Source organism: Herpailurus yagouaroundi, unplaced genomic scaffold (genome assembly GCF_014898765.1).
Source record: "Herpailurus yagouaroundi ecotype Mexico unplaced genomic scaffold, PumYag 139, whole genome shotgun sequence".
NCBI classification, from domain to species: domain Eukaryota; kingdom Metazoa; phylum Chordata; class Mammalia; order Carnivora; family Felidae; genus Herpailurus; species Herpailurus yagouaroundi.
Window position 1 is genome coordinate 12,251,424 of NW_024412394.1, and position 17,627 is coordinate 12,269,050.

General features: G+C 42.5%; 1 protein-coding gene and 1 long non-coding RNA gene across 4 annotated transcripts in view; one reads left to right on the plus strand and one right to left on the minus strand.

The window, feature by feature from the left end:
• Window positions 1–17,627, minus strand: part of CLIC5 (chloride intracellular channel 5) — a 160,173-nt gene that overhangs the window by 113,295 nt on the left and 29,251 nt on the right. The window lies entirely within an intron of this gene.
• The window catches only part of LOC121029534 (uncharacterized), a 37,990-nt gene that overhangs the window by 2,686 nt on the left and 17,677 nt on the right, over window positions 1–17,627 (plus strand). For 2 of the 3 annotated variants that reach the window (XR_005789767.1, XR_005789766.1), the window contains exon 2: window positions 17,070–17,106. This is a non-coding gene — a long non-coding RNA (uncharacterized LOC121029534). Of the gene's footprint in view, window positions 1–16,909; window positions 17,107–17,627 lie in introns of all 3 variants that reach the window. The other variant, XR_005789765.1, reaches the window with a different exon arrangement.

Consider the following 17,627-nt stretch of genomic DNA (forward strand, 5'->3'; position numbering starts at 1 on the left):
CTATCCTAGGGGCGCCTGGGTGGCGCAGTGGGTTGAGCGTCCGACTTCAGCCAGGTCACGATCTCGTGGTCCGTGAGTTCGAGCCCCGCGTCAGGCTCTGGGCTGATGGCTCAGAGCCTGGAGCCTGTTTCTGATTCTGTGTCTCCCTCTCTCTCTGCCCCTCCCCCGTTCATGCTCTGTTTCTCTCTGTCCCAAAAATAAATAAATACGTTGAAAAAAAAATTAAAAAATAAAAAATAAAAAAAATAACCTATCCTAAAGGTAGGGGCAGTTATATATGTCCATTGCACCTCTAGAAGTCTAAAAACATATCTCTATTTGAGTCTTTTTTTTTCTTTCCATTTATTTCCTTGTATACATATGTCTCCTTATTTTAGGATCTCAGAGAGACAGAATACAACATTTCTATGCCTTATTAGTGGGTCATAACTAGGCAGATACAGAAGAAATTTATCTCTGCAGCACTGTAACAAGTGGCTCTCTTTAATCTACATTCAGGTAAAAAGCTTTGATTCTATTTTTTTGTCATATATTTTTCCCAACTGTGCAATCTTTTATGATCTCCCAGGAAGATTAGCCTTACTGCCGCAAAACTTGATGGACAGAAAATCAGAGGCTTGTCTAGAATTGTTTCAATTTCCTTCTCCTGGAGAGAAAGCAGAAAGCACTTCAAATATCTCATTTTGGCTAACTTCGGCCAAGCATACATTGGTCGTGTTCTATGCCGGGCACTGTGCTCAGTGCTGGGGGATAAATGTGTGAGTGAGCCCTAGCCTCTGTGGCAAGGAGTTCACAGTGCCTACAACAGAGGGGTGCTCCTGCTCTTCGCCCCATTTCTAGCTGAAGAGGTGCAACGTGTTTGTAAAAACACAGAATTGAAATAAGCCTAACAGTATTGAGAAAAGATGCTCGTTGCCAAAATTTTCGTAACCAGAGTAGGAGATAGATGTACACTTGGGTCCACACCAGCTGCCTCCCAAATGAGTCCTCTCCCACCAAGTCAGCGATGGTCAGAGTTAATTCATCATTTCCACGTCATGTTTCTGTTGACCACCTGTTACACACCAAATACTCTTGGAGACACTGAGTGCATCTTGGGGAATAAAACACTTGTGGATAGCCCTCGCTTGGTGGGCCTTGCAATACAGGGTAGGAGATAGGACAAACATGTGAACAAATAAATAGATGCATACTTATAAAATGTGATAGATACTTTCTGGGAATCTGGGTTTCAATGCTAAAGAATCACAGTGGAAGATGAGGGAACCCTGCTTAGGCCATGCATGGGGAAAGCTTATCTAACGAAGTGACATTTAAGCCCAGACCTAAAAGATAAAAAGGGGCTGGTCATTTGAAGACAGAAGGGAAAAGAGAAGTGAACAGCATGTGTGAGGGGCCCTAAGGTAGGATAAAGTTTTTCATGCTTGAGAAACTAAAGATCTAGCTTGAATTCCTCCATGTATCCCTTTAGGGGTCCATGCCGTGGGGTCCCAGATTTACCTTTTCCTACATGATTATATTGACAAACTTTTGGAATATTAATACCCTCTTGGAGAAAATGTGCCCAGAGGCTTTCATTCAGTGAAAAAGTTATATTGTAAAGAAATAATGGTGGCACCACTGAATATACGCTGAGTTGGTAGCAAATCACGCTCTCTCTTGCTCTATAATGCTTCAGAATTTCTTTAGTTAAATACACTTTGGAAAGGGTTGCAATTCACACTTGTACAAAGACAGACATTAACCTAAGACTCCTTTGCAATATATGCTTTTCACTTCAATGTCCCTCATGCTTTGGTTTTGCTCACTGGCTGCATCTACGACAGGCAAAGACATTTGCAGGATGGCAAAACCCACTCCCAAAGGCTGAGGTTTTATCTAAGTCACTTTATGATAGAAGATTGCATTGAAATCCATTCAATTCCGTTCAAATCCATTCTTTTTTTTACCTTGCTTTTTTGGAATCTTTTAAACACAACCATTGTCACTTTTTCCTCTCTTGAGAAATTAAATCCCAGGATGATAAAAGCTGAACATGGAGTCCATCATTTGTCTCCCTTCGACACATCACAGGGTAATTCCATCAGTAGACATTAGGCTTAATGACCTTAATGAAGCCTCCCTATGTTAGGGCCCAGAGGGTCAAACTGCTGACCTAAGCTCTGCCTTACTCACGGCACCAGCTCTCTGGTCAAAGTCCTTATATTAAAGGGCAGAGGATACAGAACAGCCTGGCCAAAGTGGTCTGGCCAAGTTCTCAAGTCAAGGCCAACTCCTCTGCTCCTTCCCTCTTGTTATAGAGATGCATTTGTGCCCATCATGTGGGTGCTGACTAGCCAAGACCCCTTGCCCTTGTGCCGAGAGATCACTTGGCAGTCAGAGTGTCCATTCTCTTTTTATCCCTCGTATCTCATACCGAGTAGGCACTCAGTGGGCATTTATTCCATAAGTGGGTTGAATAAATGAGCGAATCAACTTGAGTATAGTTCACACACACTTGACAACTGTGTACATGGAGGCCTACAAAGTGTAGGCTTTCTGTCTGGCATCTTCAAACAATCTTAGCATTTGCATGAAACTTCTAGAAATATTTCTTATTTAATGATTGTCACGGCCATAAAAAGTAGAACAGATATTTTTCTTGTCACCCCCATGTTAACTCAGATTCAGAGAGGAGGAAAAACTTGTCCCAGTCCTCTGCACTGAAAAGTGGCAGTGCCCGCACAGGCTTCTGTGACTCTCTGATGTACCTTGATGCCTTTATACGGTGCATTGTCTCTCCCTGAAAGCTAGGCTCTGGGTCATTCAAGCTGACAAATATTATACAGGAAACTAACTCATGCTGATAAAGGGCTAAAAGAGACCCTTTCCCCAATCTTGTTACTCGGGGGAACCCATCTTGTCACAAAGAAGAGTGTCCTTGGCTTTGACCTTGCAGCCCATATCAGTGAATCCATTTTCTGTCCACCATAACAAGCAAGCTGCTTCTGGGCTGTGAAATGGATCTCTGGGAAGGACACTCTAACAACTGATGGGTGAGTAGCTCATCCTCACTCAACAGTAAGAATGCACGGCTGGGCTCCCCTGCTCCTGTTAGCATCAAAAGGACTTCAAGGATCTGGGTGACACAAATCCATCCAGATCTGCAGTTGTGATGGGCCCTCGAAGGGACAATAAACTTAGGTTGATGTTGTGCCTGGTTATGAGTTACTTATGGGTAAGGCTCATGGAGGCCCCTGCCTTGAAATCCAATGCCATCCAGAATTCATTCCTTCATTCCCAGATTGTAACTTTTAGCCTTCATCTGTTCCCTGAGAACCTCATCCCAATGTGTAACTATTTGAGGAATATACCCCTTGGGTGTTTCCTCAAGGACAACATTTCCAAAATGCCACACTAATAACCTTCTTCCCGACATCCTCTCCTTACCCTGTATTTTCTTTCCTGGTCAGTGACACTGTCATCTCTCCAGTCACCCAAACCAAAACCAAGCCCATATTTTTGTTTAATTCCTTCATCATCCCCAATCCAATTAGTTACCAAGTCCCTACCCAAATCTCTCCACTTTTCATCCTTGTAAGCTGCAGCTGCATTGCTTCATGCCCAGATGGTCATAGAACATTCCTGACTGCATTCGGTCTTGGCCACCCACCGCGCTCCTCAAATTGACCTTCTGCCTGGCAGCCAGGGTGAGCCATCTACCATGCACGGCAGATCACCCAGCCCATGCAAGAAACCCTTTGGCAGCTCAGCATGGATCACACTCCCTGGCATGACGTGACCTATCTGCCTATCGGGACTCCTCTGGCCCGAGGCGCCAGAGATTCTGGGAATCCTAATATGGTTTGCTTTCCTAAGTACACACCCTGTTGTCCCATACCTCCATGTCTTTGTTTCCATTATTTGACTTTCCTCGTGTTTCCTCACTCTCTCTCATCCTTAAAACTCACGCCTCGGGGCGCCTGGGTGGCGCAGTCGGTCGGGCGTCCGACTTCAGCTCAGGTCACGATCTCGCGGTCCGTGAGTTCGAGCCCCGCGTCGGGCTCTGGGCTGGTGGCTCAGAGCCTGGAGCCTGCCTCCGATTCTGTGTCTCCCTCTCTCTCTGCCCCTCCCCCGTTCATGCTCTCTCTCTGTCTCAAAAATAAATAAAACGTTAAAAAAAAATTTTTTTTTAAAAACTCATGCCTCAATAACATCCTATGCAAATCTCTACTGTTGTACTATTACTTTGAAATGATTTGTTTGTGAATCTGCTGCCTTCTAGATTTAAGACCTTCAAGGACAGAAGACATCCACTCATCCCTCCATTAATCACCTCTAGCATTGTAATTATCACTTTACACAGCCACAGCCCAACAAATCTTCTAGCTTTTTGAAAGAAGGACCGGTGTTTCTTTTTCAACGTTTTTTTTTAATTTATTTTTTGGGACAGAGAGAGACAGAGCATGAACGGGGGAGGGGCAGAGAGAGAGGGAGACACAGAATCGGAAACAGGCTCCAGGCTCCGAGCCATCAGCCCAGAGCCCGACGCGGGGCTCGAACTCCCGGACCGCGAGATCGTGACCTGGCTGAAGTCGGACGCTTAACCGACTGCGCCACCCAGGCGCCCCAGGACCGGTGTTTCTTACGTGTGTTTCCCTGTGCCCAACACAGAGCCAGACGCATAGAATGTGTCTAGATCTGCCTGTCTGTCGCCAATCACTCACTTGTTTGAGAAATAACTTGAGATCGGATTTCATTCCAGTCACTGTGCTTTGCTCCAGCTCTTAAGGTTTACACGCCGAACGATATACGCGGTGGTTTTTAATAAGCTGCTGGTTCTGATATCTTGAGTAAGTGGAAAATGACTCTTCCCCCGCTCCGTGGACTTGCTCTCTGTGGCGCATGGCCGTTTGCTGTTCGCCACAGATGCCACGGTGAAAATAAGAAAGCACAGTGTTTGGCAACACAAAAGTGAGCCTTGACTCCATGGTAAACGATAGGAACAGTTCATTCACAGGAACACAGGGATAAGAAGCATCTGAAAAAGCACACCGCTTAGCTACAAAACTGAAATTGTACTGATGGGATATTTTCTCACTATTTAATTGGTAAAACTTTTAAAGGACTCATGAAAAAAGTTGTGAGCAAATATGCCATACAAGTAGGGACCTTACATTGGTACAACCTTTTGGAGGTCAGCTATCTATCAAGTTAAAAAAAAAAATGTTTTTTTAACGTTTATTTATTTCTGAGAGAGAGAGGCAAGAGTGAAAGTAAGGGAGGGACAGAGAGAGAGGGAGGCACAGAATCTGAAGCAGGCCCCAGGCTCTGAGCTGTCAGCACAGAGCCCGACGTGGGGCTCGAACTCACAAACCGTAAGATCATGACCTGAGCCGAAGCCGGACGCTTAACTGACAGAGCCACCCAGGTGCCCCAGCTATCTGTCAAATTTAAAGACATAGTTGGGTCATACGAAGGCTCAACAGGCCCATTGATAAGAAACTCTTAAGTGAACAAAGGGTCAAAGGTGTTCACTGCATCATTGTTTGAAATAAGAAAAAACTAGAAGGGGACTAAATGTCCGTCAGAAGATAGATTAGGTACGTTGGGTACATCCATATAATGAAGGATATCACAAAAAGAACATACACAGAGTTCTTTTCCATGACATGGAAAGATGTCAGGATATATTGTTAAATGAAAAAGAAAACAAATTATGGAAAAATACATGTGTTTTTTCATTGTAAAATATATATAATCTTATATATATTGTCTGGAAAGCTACACCTAAACTGTGAATAATGGTTATTTCAGAAAAGTTGGATTAGGAGGGAGACCATTACAATTTTTACTTTTTATAATTTTTACTTTGTGCATTATCTGAATTTTTTTTTTTTAACCACAGGTGTCTTTTCTTTTCCTTTTCTTACGTTTTATTTATTTTGAGAGAGAGACAAAAGGAGAGCAAGTGGGGCGGGGGGGAGGGCAGAGAGAGGGAGATCCAGAATCCCAAGCAGGCTCTGTACTGTTAGCACAGAGCCCTACTTGGGGCTCGAACACACAAACCATGAGATCGTGACCTGAGCAAAGCCCGAGACTCCTTGGATTCAGAACCCTCATCCCTTCGCCAAACTCTCACACTAGCAGATCTTACTTTCCTCTTGTCCGTTTATTATTTTTTTAAGCTTATTTATTTATTTTTGAGAGAGTGCAGGAGGGGCAGAGGGAGAGGGGGAGACTAAGAATCCCGAGCAGGCTCTGCACTACCAGCACAGAGCCCGATGCAGGGTGTGAACCCACAAACCATGAGATCATGACCTGAGACGAAATCAAGAGTCAGATGCTTAACCAGCCGAGCCACCAGGCGCCCCATCCTCTTGTCCATTTAATAAACACACACCGAGACCTTCCTACTGCTGTTGTCCTCACATGCCCACAGAGAGGAACTTAGTGAGTCAGGCTGCAGTCTTTTCTGCATTTTAAAAGTGCATTCCAGGAGAAGGCCATCGATGACACAAAGACCAGCAGTCCCAAAGGGTACGGGACCAGAGGAGTTTCCTAGCACAGTCTGAACCAATCACTTAGGGAGCTTCTTAAAAACGCAGCTCTCTGGGCCCTTCCCACGAACACTGAATCTGAGGGTGGGGCCAGGAAACTGGGGGCCGGATACTTTCCTGTGGCGCTCCACAGCCTTTGTACCTTTAGTCTGCACACATCTGGGTATCCTTGACAATATCAGGTTAGGAGTGTTAAGTTTTGATTCTGAAAGCTCCACAAAGACACCAAATAGAGAAGGGGGAAGAAATACCAAAGAGTGGAAGCCTAGCATCACTTTGCAAAATAAAATTTCTACCCATAGATGTGTTTATCTATAGATGATCTATGTCCGGGAAGAGTCTTTCCTGCTTTGCCCTTCCTGTGCTGACCATCATTGTAACCAGTAGATTGATCACCGCCAGGAATGAAGCTTTATAAAAAATAGCCATTGATGCTTAAATGACATCTGCAGAGCCAGTTTTAACAATAAGCAGAAAACATCGCCATAAAGCTATGTTAACACAAGGGGTTATTACTTTTTCAGGGTGACGTTGACATGTTTGAGGAAGACCTAAGGTAAGATCCTACGACTTCTATTCACCACTTGCTAATATAACAGAAACCAACCAACCAACCAACCAACCAACCAACCAAAGATGCTCTTTGAGATAATGCCAGAGTAGCTTCTCCCCATTACTGGAAGAGTCTAAAAATCTTAAAATACTGGAAGCTCAAATTTGTTCCTAGGGAGACCCTTCCTCTGTCCTGTGGGATCAGTCGTTCTTAAACGTGGCTGCATTTGGGGACTAAATGATGTCACTGGTCTGGGATGCAGCCTGGGCTCTGAGATTCTTTCTAAACTCCTCAGCTGATTCTTATGGGCAGCCAAAATTGAGATCGTTGCTTGTTAGAGAATTTTTTTTAAATGTTTCTTTATTTTGAGAGAGAGAGAGAGAGAGAGAGAGAGAGAGAGTATGAGCAGGGGAAGGGCAGAGAGAGAGGGAGAGAGAGAATCCCAGTCTCTGCACTGAGCTCAGACCCTGACATAGAGCTTGATCTCATGACCATGAGATCATGACTTAAGCCAAAATCAAGAGTCAGACCCTTAAACGACTGAGCCACCCAGGTGCCCCTAGAGATTCTTTTTAATCCCACAGATGTGAAGCAAGACCTACCCTCTGGGAAGCCCTGAGCCAGGAGATAATCCCAGTTCAGGTGCTTCAGGGTGAGACGTGTAACATGTTGTCTACGTATATATGGGTGATGGGAGTCCTTGCTTTGGACACTGCATCACATCTTCAACCCACCCCTGTTTTCTGCCTTACTTTGTGGGACAGCGCCCTGTGAGCCTGACACAGGCTAACCTCTCACCTCAAGGCCTGCACTTTCAACCTGGTGTCTCAGACCTTCTCAAAGCAAAAGGGGCCCCCAGCTGATGGAGGACAGAGCAGGCATTAGGGCATGGGCTCAAACTGTGTCACGTGGGCATTAAAGGAGAGAGTACCTACTCAGGTTTGGAGAGCTGGATTGCAATTGCTGGGTGGCATTGAGCAAATCATCTAAGCTCTCCAAATCGTCAGTTTCCTTATTGACGAATAGAGCTACTAATACTTAACGTGAGCTCTTGTCCTCGGCATTCAATGACATATAAAGAATGTGAAATTATTTGATTCGAAATAGGGGCTCAACACATTACACATTTTTACCCGTATCATTTTACTTCATCCCAAATAACCCTGTAAAGTAATTAAGGTAGATGGTATCACCATCTTGTGGGGAAAAAATGCAGATCTCGAAAGTGTAAGTGACAAGCCTCACGTTTCAAAGAATATCAAGGGCAGGACCAGGCCAGGAATTTAGGTGTCTTGCCTCCTAATGGCCACCTCCTCCTCCCTATTTTATATTGTGCTGTGACCTTTTCCTCAAAAGACAGCAGAAATTTTCGAGTCTTTGACAAATATTAGAAGAAAAAAGAAGGGCGCCTGGGTGGCTCAGTCGGTGAAGTATCTGACTATGGCTCGGGTCATGATCTCACGGTTCGTGAGTTCAAGCCCTGCGTTGGGCTCTGTGCTGACATTGTGGAGCCTGCTTGGGATTCTGTCTCTCCCTCTCTCTCTCTGCCTCTCCCCCACTCCCCCACTCTCGCTCTCTCAAAATAAATAAACTTAAAAAAAAAAAAACCCACATAATTAGAACTCTATACATTTAAAAAAGAAAAAGAAGAAAAAAGAGCTAATGAAGCAGAAGATGTTTTCCTTTAAGCAAAAGGCACTTTGATAAAGGACAGGTGTAGCCATTTGTTTCAGAATGTATTGTTTACACAAGCGTGTTGTTTAATGGCTACCCGGCAATCCTCCCATGCTTCAGTTCCTCTTAAATGACGTAACTGCCTCAGCTCCCCTATCAATGCCTCCATCTCTCCCACGAGTTAGATTTGCTTGCCTCTAGATGTTGAATGTCTCAGAACTGCATTTGAAAACTCTAGTGTGGATCTGCATTGAGCTTGTGCACAAGCTGCCTCTATCCCGGGCTCTCACTGTGGCCATCTGGGCAGAAGTCACTGGCCATTTAGCATAGTTAGTCAAGTGACTTATTAGACTGGGGCCCCAGGTGACCCAGGAAAGGCTGTGTCATAGCTGGGGTGGGTTTTCAATAACTTCCCCACTCATGGCCTTGCCTATGTCCTCCCTGTGTTCAAATGCTAAAGTCCTACCTTGCCAGGGAGACTTTTCTGACCCTCTCAACCTACAGTGATTTATTCCTTTTGAAACTTGCAGTCTCTTTTAGTTGTCTCATTCGGGACTTACTTTAACTTTTTTCCAATTTATTTATTTGCATCCTGGTTTTTTAATCTTAAGCTGTGTTCTTTTATAAACCTGTCCTTTCGCTCTGTAAATCTTATCTCCTCAACTGCACCACCATGTCTTTGAGGTTAAGGACGATGTTTCATACTTTTTTCATTTGTTCCCAGGGCACAGACAGTGCTAGAATCATGCTTAGGAAGTATGTGTCAAGCAAATGAATGGGTGTTGAACAAACTCAGTGGCTTTGCAGAATATCAATTATTTTATTAGTGGATTCCCAAGCGTTCAACCTTTATAAACCTTATGGGTTTTGCAGTAAAACGGTTGCGAAAGCTTGTTTTGAAAATAATACGGGAAATCTTAGTCTTGGGAATTCCTGCCTTCCAAATTCTCTGTCCGTCTCCTTACTCCAAAATTACAACTAAGACAATAACTGAGGTCTCCATAGTATATTCTATAAAAGCTGAAAAAACTGATTTTAAGGCTCCTCCGGAAGAACAAGCAGGAAAAAAATACCAAAAAAAATTATTTTCCATCCTTAGTTTAACAACTCTTATTTAACCTCAGCTCTTAACATTAAAAAAAATTTCAGAGATATAATTGATACGTAACATTATGTTAGTTTCAGGTATAGAGTATAATGATTCAATATTTGTATATCTCGTGAAGGTCTTAACATTTTTTACAGGTGCTACATTTTGTCTCTTTTGCTTCCCTCATGAATATTCAAGAAATGCCTCCATAAGAAGGTCATCACTGTCATTTAGGTTGGTGACTATTAATTATTTCTTCTTTTACTCACAACAGTACTAAGGACTTCTTTTGCAAATGGATATCCCAACCTTGATTTTGGCTCAAAAATCAAAAGCACAATGAATATCCAAAACCTGATTTTGGTTCAAAAATCAAAAGCACCTGGGTGGCTCAGTCGGTTGAGCATCCGCTCATGATCTCACGGTCTGTGAGTTCGAGTCCCGCGTCGGGCTCTGTGCTGACAGCTCAGACCCTGGAGCCTGCTTCGGATTCTGTCTCTCCCTCTCTCTCTGCCCCTCCCTCGCTCATGCCCTGTCTCTCTCTCTCTCTCTCTCTCTCTCTCTCAAAAATAAATAAACATTAAAAAAAATTTGTTTTAAATAAAAAAAAATCAAAAGCACAATCTTTTGATCACAGTTTATACACTGAATGAGATAATTGGCAAGCTTGGAAGAACAAATTACTTCCGTTGTGTTTTGAGGCAGAAAAGGTGTGTGTGGGCACATAAGCAGTGTTCTGTAAGAAATTAATGGAAGCAAAAGGAATGAATAAATAAGCGGATAGACAATCTAAGGAACCGCACTGACATCCGAGGGCTTCCTTGGTTTGCTGAGCAGTTCTTGCCTATCCTGGGTGTGCAGTAGGGATGTGGTCATCCCTGGGTGGAAAAAAGTACAGGGGACGTATAAGTGAAGAATCACAGGAAGGACGGGTATTTGGTTACCGATTCACCAAAAGGCAGGTCACTCCGTGGGTAGAAGACACTGAAATTGTATTGAGAAGATTAACCCAGTGACAAGAAGCCTCAGAGGCTGAGACCTGGGTCTTCAGACCCAGCCCAGGACCTATTGGGCTCATAGGGCTCACTAACTAATATCAGTTTTTCATTTGGCAAAGCTCATTGACCCAGCCTCTCAAGTACCTATTTTGTGATAGCAAATATCTTAATTCTAAGGTGAAAGGGACCTAGGAGCAAACCTGATCCAATGCCTTTATTTCTCCCTTTTCATATTGATAGATTTTTTTTTTTTAATGGAGACCACGATGTTTTATCCACAGTTAGTGGATTGCATGGCTCAGTAATATTTGTTGAAGAAATAAATGAATGGTGGACTCACCTACTTCTGCTGTGACTGCAAAATCTAATCTCCAAACTTAATAACCCTACCTTTCAGAGAGGCTTACCCAGGTGGGTCCTCAAAACCCCAAGATGCCATTAGTGCCTGGGGGCAGTGCTCTATTTCTGGAAGAAAGGGAGTAAACAAGGGAGCAAACTTCTCAGGGGCCCATCTTTGCGATGATTTTGCCAACTTACACCCCAGTCTTGACTGCTACTCTCTGCCAAAGTCAGCACATAGGAGCCCCAGACAATGGAAATGGAGAGAACTTGGAGAAAAGGAAGTTTAAGTGGCGTCAAAATCCCACTTCACATGACAGTTTTCCAGAAACTCAGCCCTAGCGTGCTCGTCCAAAGTTGGTTTACATTAACGGATATCCATGTGCCGGGAGACTGTTTTTCCCAGATTAGTTGGTCTGGAGGCCCTGCCTTTCTGAAACATTTTGGCTTTAAAGAACATGTCATTGTTTTCACTAATTTGGATGTTGCTTTTCAAGTGGCAGAAAAAATTGTTATGGTATCTGAACTGCTTATCTTAGATTTTGCAGTTACCGCAAAAACTGATGCATTGGAACAGATAAATTCACTAAAATTACTTGTATCCCGATACTTAGGTGATGAATCACTTCATATTGCTGTAAAATCTATATACTCTTATGATAAAAATACAATTAACTGCTTAGATAATAATTTAGCTCCAAATAATAAAATGATTTTGAAAGGAAAAATAATACTCTGAATAATGGGAAATTAAATCTTATTCATGAATGCAAAATCGAATATTCTTAAAGTAACAAACTCTCTGTTCATATGATAACAATTAAAGTCTCCATAGTATGTTTTATAAAATCTGATTTTAAGATTTCTCCAGAAAAACAAGCAGGAAAAAATAACCAAAAAGTTTTTCCAAAAGGCTTAGTGAAAGATTTATTTTCTAGATTTTAAAACAAGTGACAATTACCAAAACTATGTGATATTAGATTAAAAGCAAGGAAGAAATGATGAGATAGAGTATATTTTTTAAAAGTAAATTAAAACCATTATAAGAACTTACTACATGAAAAAAAAATACAGTGCAAGAAATAATCATAATTCAGTACGTGGGCACAATCGAATCACAGTACAGAGAATATATTAGATTCATACCTTATATCATATACTTATAATAAATTTTGGTCGAAACAAAATGATGAACATAAGAAAACTAGAAGAAAATAAGCATATTCTTTCCAACTAAAAAAGGGAGAAATACTTCTGATTCTCTAATGTTATAATTAGACATAAAATAGATGTTATAACATCCAAAAACCAAAAGAGCTTAAAAGATAAAATATAAGTGAGAAGGGGCACCTGGATGGCTCAGTCGGTTGAGCATCTGACTCTTGATTTCAGCTCAGGTCATGATCCCAGGGTCCTGGGATTGAGCACCGCTTTGATCTCTCTTTCTCTCTGTCCCCCTCCCCCCCACTTGCACTTGCTCCCTAAAATAAAAAAAATATGTGTGTGTGGGGGGGAAGAGTATATGTTATAAATGTTAAAGAAAAGTTTTACCATGGAAAAAAATCAGGAATTGATCTAATCATTTGAGGTCAATATTCAGCTTTCATGTAAAATGAGGTCATAGGAAGGTTTACACACAAGGAAATGTAGACAATAAATCACCATATGGAAAAACGCTCAGGCTGAATAGCAACTAAAGAGATGTAGACGAAAGGACTTTGAAAGACCACAGAACGTCAATTAAAGTAAGTGCAGGCATTGGCGCTACAGAGAATGGGCTTTGGAGTCTGATTAATACAGATACGGATCTCGGCTTTGCCATGGCCCAGCAGTATCCTTGACCAAAAGTCTTAATTTCTCAGCGTCAGTTTTGCAGTCGGCAACAAGGGGCCATTATACACCTAGAAGGGTTATTGTGAGCCCGGAACGGTTAATGGGTTAATGTAAGTAAACAGTCAGGACGGCATGTGGCACATGCTCGATGTCTTCAATAATGGTGGTGGCATATAGTGATGATGGGGACGATGATGGTGACAATAGCTGATCATGGGGAAGGGACGATGATGGTGACAATAGCTGGTCATGGGGAAGGCGGCAGTTATAAAAGTAATGGCGGTAGTGAGTGATGGAGGTATGGGTGGCCGTTTTGTGGATGAGAGTGACCGTGATGTCAGTGACAGCGTTGTGGTGGCATTTTGAAGGTGATGGTGACAGTGGGGGTGGATGATGATGATGGGGATGGTATTCATGGTGAAGGTAGCTGATGACTAATGGTGCTGCTTTTGGTTGTCTGGGCAAAGGTAACGATAATGGGAGTGGTCATGATGTCAGGGGGCAGGGGTGGTGGCAGCGATGTGGTAAAAACACTTAAAATGATTAATGACATTGCTTGGTAGATAAATCAGCAAAACGGAATGCTAAAGATTCAATGCTATATGGACCTGTAATTTATCTTTTAACCTTCCCAGAAAGCAGCCTAGCAAGATACAGCAAGAGCCGATATATTGTGCACTTTGACACAGGAATTAAACCCTTGGGAATATGGATCGGAAAAAAAAAAAATCCCTAAATTAAAATTGCTCTGGAAATGGTATAGCGATGCTATTTATAACTGGGAACAATCCAAAGCGTCAACAATAGGGAGGTGACTAAGCAAATCATGATACGTCAAGATAATGGAATAATATCATGTAGCTATTTAAAGTGAAACACGAGGAAATATGCATATGAAAAAAATTGTGTTAGAACAGCACAGAACTGTGTGTGGATAGTCAGTGTGTGTTTGTGTGCTTTTACCAAAGAACAGAAGAAATGATAAACACATGTGCATAGAGTTTTGTAAAGATTCGACCTGCATTCAGCTTTTTCCTTTTATATATATACTTGCTTAATGGACCCTGAATTTTTATGAAAGATTATGATGGAACTTGAAGCTATACCTCACTCCAAAGAGCTGGCCCCTAACTGATCAATTCCAAGGTCAGCCATCTCCCATCCCCTCCTTGGGCCCCATTTACCACCCATCTTTTAGGGCTCCTCCCACCTCTCTGTGACTCATTTTGTCTTCACAATGGTCAGGGAGAGCTTTCGGAACCAAAATAATGTTCTGTTTCAAAACGAAACCAGAGGTCCTAAAAAGCTTAGCGGCATCTATCTGAGTGTATATCTACGAATTTGAATGTGGGATAGATTTGTGGTTGTGTATGAAAGGCCCGGGAGTATTGATAAGCTGTAAACTTGGGGGTAGTTACTTGACTCCTCCGTGCCTCCATTTCTCTGGCTGTAAAAGGGAAAAAACAATGGTAATGAACTCATTGAGCTATTGCAAGGGTTAAATGAGATAATCCCCGCAAAACATGGCAGGATGCTTGATTCATAATGAGTTCATATTCATTGTTATTTACACTGAATATTAGCATTGCTCTTACTAGTCTAAGTACTCTTCCAGAAATTATCAAGAACTCTGGATTAAATATAAAAGTTCTGGGTTACCAGCTTCGTCATCTATACAATGGAGCATTAGATCAGGTAATTTGTGACATTCTGTTTCTCTGTTGTCTAGGAGACAGTAATGTTCCTTTTTATTGATTTCTGCCTCATTTTTGGAAGGATAATAATAAACTCAAAAAATATAAACTTAAACGGACTTCCCCTCTGTTTAAGTATTGTTTTAATAAAATACTAATGTTTATCTTGTTAAAATATTCTGAACCCTGTCTTAATTCTCTCGATGGAAACATCAAAACGTTATCGTTCCTCATGAAACACGTTACACTTATATTTGAAATACATAATACATAATACAAAACCTCTCTGCTTTTTCAATAATTTCTTATTTGATTTGGGGTTCTGCACCTCCAAGTTTATTCTGGGGGTTTAATTTTCATTTTTGCTAGTTTTATTCCTTTGCGGTTCTGTAATTTTTCAAAACAAATTTATTTCAACCCATCAAGGTAGAAACAACATTGTAAGGTCTACTTAAGAAGTGAGGCAGATAAGAAAAAAAAAAAGAAAAAGAAAAAGAAAAAGACGCAAGACAAGTAATTGTAGGCCTTAGGAAATTCAGAACCCCCAGACCCTCCCCCGGGTGTTTTTCATCCTTACATCCTCAACACAGGCACGCCTCGGGAAAACCCTAGAGGGCGCTGTTTTCCTGCTTGTTACCACTTTTGCCTTGCCTTCTCGATGGGAAAATGGAAAGAAAAAGAGAGGAGTGAAGCAAATTCATCATCCACAAAACACAAACCATCCAAGCCCGAGGGGGATGAGGGTATGAAGTCTCAGTGCCTCTTTGCCGGGTGAGGATGCAGAAGCCCGGTGAGCTTGTCCAAGGTCACTCCATCACTCCTTAGTGGCAGAGACAAAGCTAGAGTCCAGACCTCGGACCCAGACCTTTTCTCCACCACCTGCTCTTTCATTGGATAAAACACAGAATATCAAGTGGGAGGCCCAGACAAACACTTCTGGGCACACACTCTCCCTTGCTTACTAGTTTGTGTTTCCAAGGAGTATGGTCACTGACTGACAGGTAAGGGTATATTTAGGAGTGTAGAATTCACAGGGATTTTCAATAAGAAATGTTTGAAACCTCAGAGAGATCAGCTTATTTATCTCGAAGTATAAGTTTCATGTATTTCATGAGGAAATATAGCATTTCAATGTTTCCATTGAGAGAATTGAGACAATGTTCAAAATATTTTAGCAAGGTGAACAGTATTTTATTAATGCAATATTTAAAATTTTTAAAAATAAAGTTAAAAAAATTTTTTTTTCTTTATTTATTCTTGAGAGTGAGACAAGGTGTGAGCAGGGGAGGAGCATAGAGAGAGGCAGACACAGAATCTGAAGCAGGCTGCAGGCTCCGAGCTGTCAGCACAGAGCCCGACGTGGGGCTCGAACTCATGAACCGTGACATCATGACCTGAGCTGAAGTTGGATGCTCAACCAACTGAGCCACCCAGGGGTCCCTAAAAATAAAGTTTGGAGGGGAGGTCCACTCTCTACCTAGGCCACTCATGAATTATACTGAATAACTGCCTTATTAGCCCCAACCAGTTGCTACTGGATGGGATGGTGATGCTATTATTGATGATGATAATGATGATGGCTTACATTTATTGAGTACTTTCTGTGTGCCAGGTACTGTGCTAGGTGGTTTGTATCCATTGGCTCATTTACCCCTTACAATCGCCTTATAAGGCATGTACTATGAGGAGAGTGAGAATTAGGAGTTTTAAGTAGCTAGCCTAGAATCATACATGTGGCAGGCAAATAATTGGACCGTAAAAATAGACCAGGGGTTTCATTTGTTTATCTGCCATGTTCTCAGATACCTGCGACTCTAGAAAATGCGATCGAGATGAATTAAGAGAGAGGGGCACCTCGGTGGCTCAGTCGGTTAAGCATCCGACTCTTGGTATTGGCTCAGGTCATGATCTCACGGTTCATGGGACGGAGCCCCACACTGGGGCTTTCAGTGCAGAGCCTGGTTGACATTCTCCCCTTCCTTCTCTCTCTCTCTCTCTTTCTCTCTCCCCCTCTCCTCCTCCTCTCTCTCTCTCTCTCAAAAAATTAAATACACTTAAAAAAAAAAAAGATGGATTCAGAGAGAGAAAGACTTGAGGTAGTGGAGGTGTGGCAGTTAGACTCATTTTCTGTCTTTAGTGCTGCCGAATCGAATAAGGCAAAGTCCTAATGTGCCCGGTTCATGTTCTAGTTATGAAGAGAAGACAGGATAGTTGCTTCACAGTTGAGGGTAGCACTTAGAAGAGGTTGAGGTTAGGACCCACATCAAGGGCAGGTCAGAAGAAACACATCTGAACCATGGAGAGGAGGAAGAGAGAAATGCCCTTCAACTGTGTTTCCTTTTCTTCCAGAGGCCAGTTCCCTCACCTGTTGGCACACGGCACCAAGGTAAGGCAGAAAAGCTCTCTGTATATAACTTGCATTGGGCGTCCTAATTTGTCACTGCAGGCTCAGAGGGAATGACCGTCCATCCTTCAGTTCCTAGATTCATGGGGTTGGCAAAGCTAAATAAGGCACACTGCCTGCTTTGATATGCTTGTGTTGGAGTTGAGAGAAAAGGCATCCCCATCTAGAATCTGGGGGGAAAATCAAGTTCGGTAAGGAATTCCTTGCCGTAGTTGAAGGCTTTTTGATTAATAAAAAAAAAGCAAATATCCGGATAAAAAAATAACCACCTCAAACCATATTTATGCCTTGACATGACTGTACTTGCCAGATATTTTTCCAAGAGTAATGCTGGAAGAAGGTGTGCAAAGAGGGGCGCCTGGGTGGCTCGGTCAGTTAAGTGTCTGACTTCGGCTCAGGTCATGATCTCGTGGTCAGTGAGTTCGAGCCCCACGTCGGGCTCCGTGCTGACAGTTCAGAGCCTGGATCCTGCTTTGGATTCTGTGTACCACCACCCCCCCCCC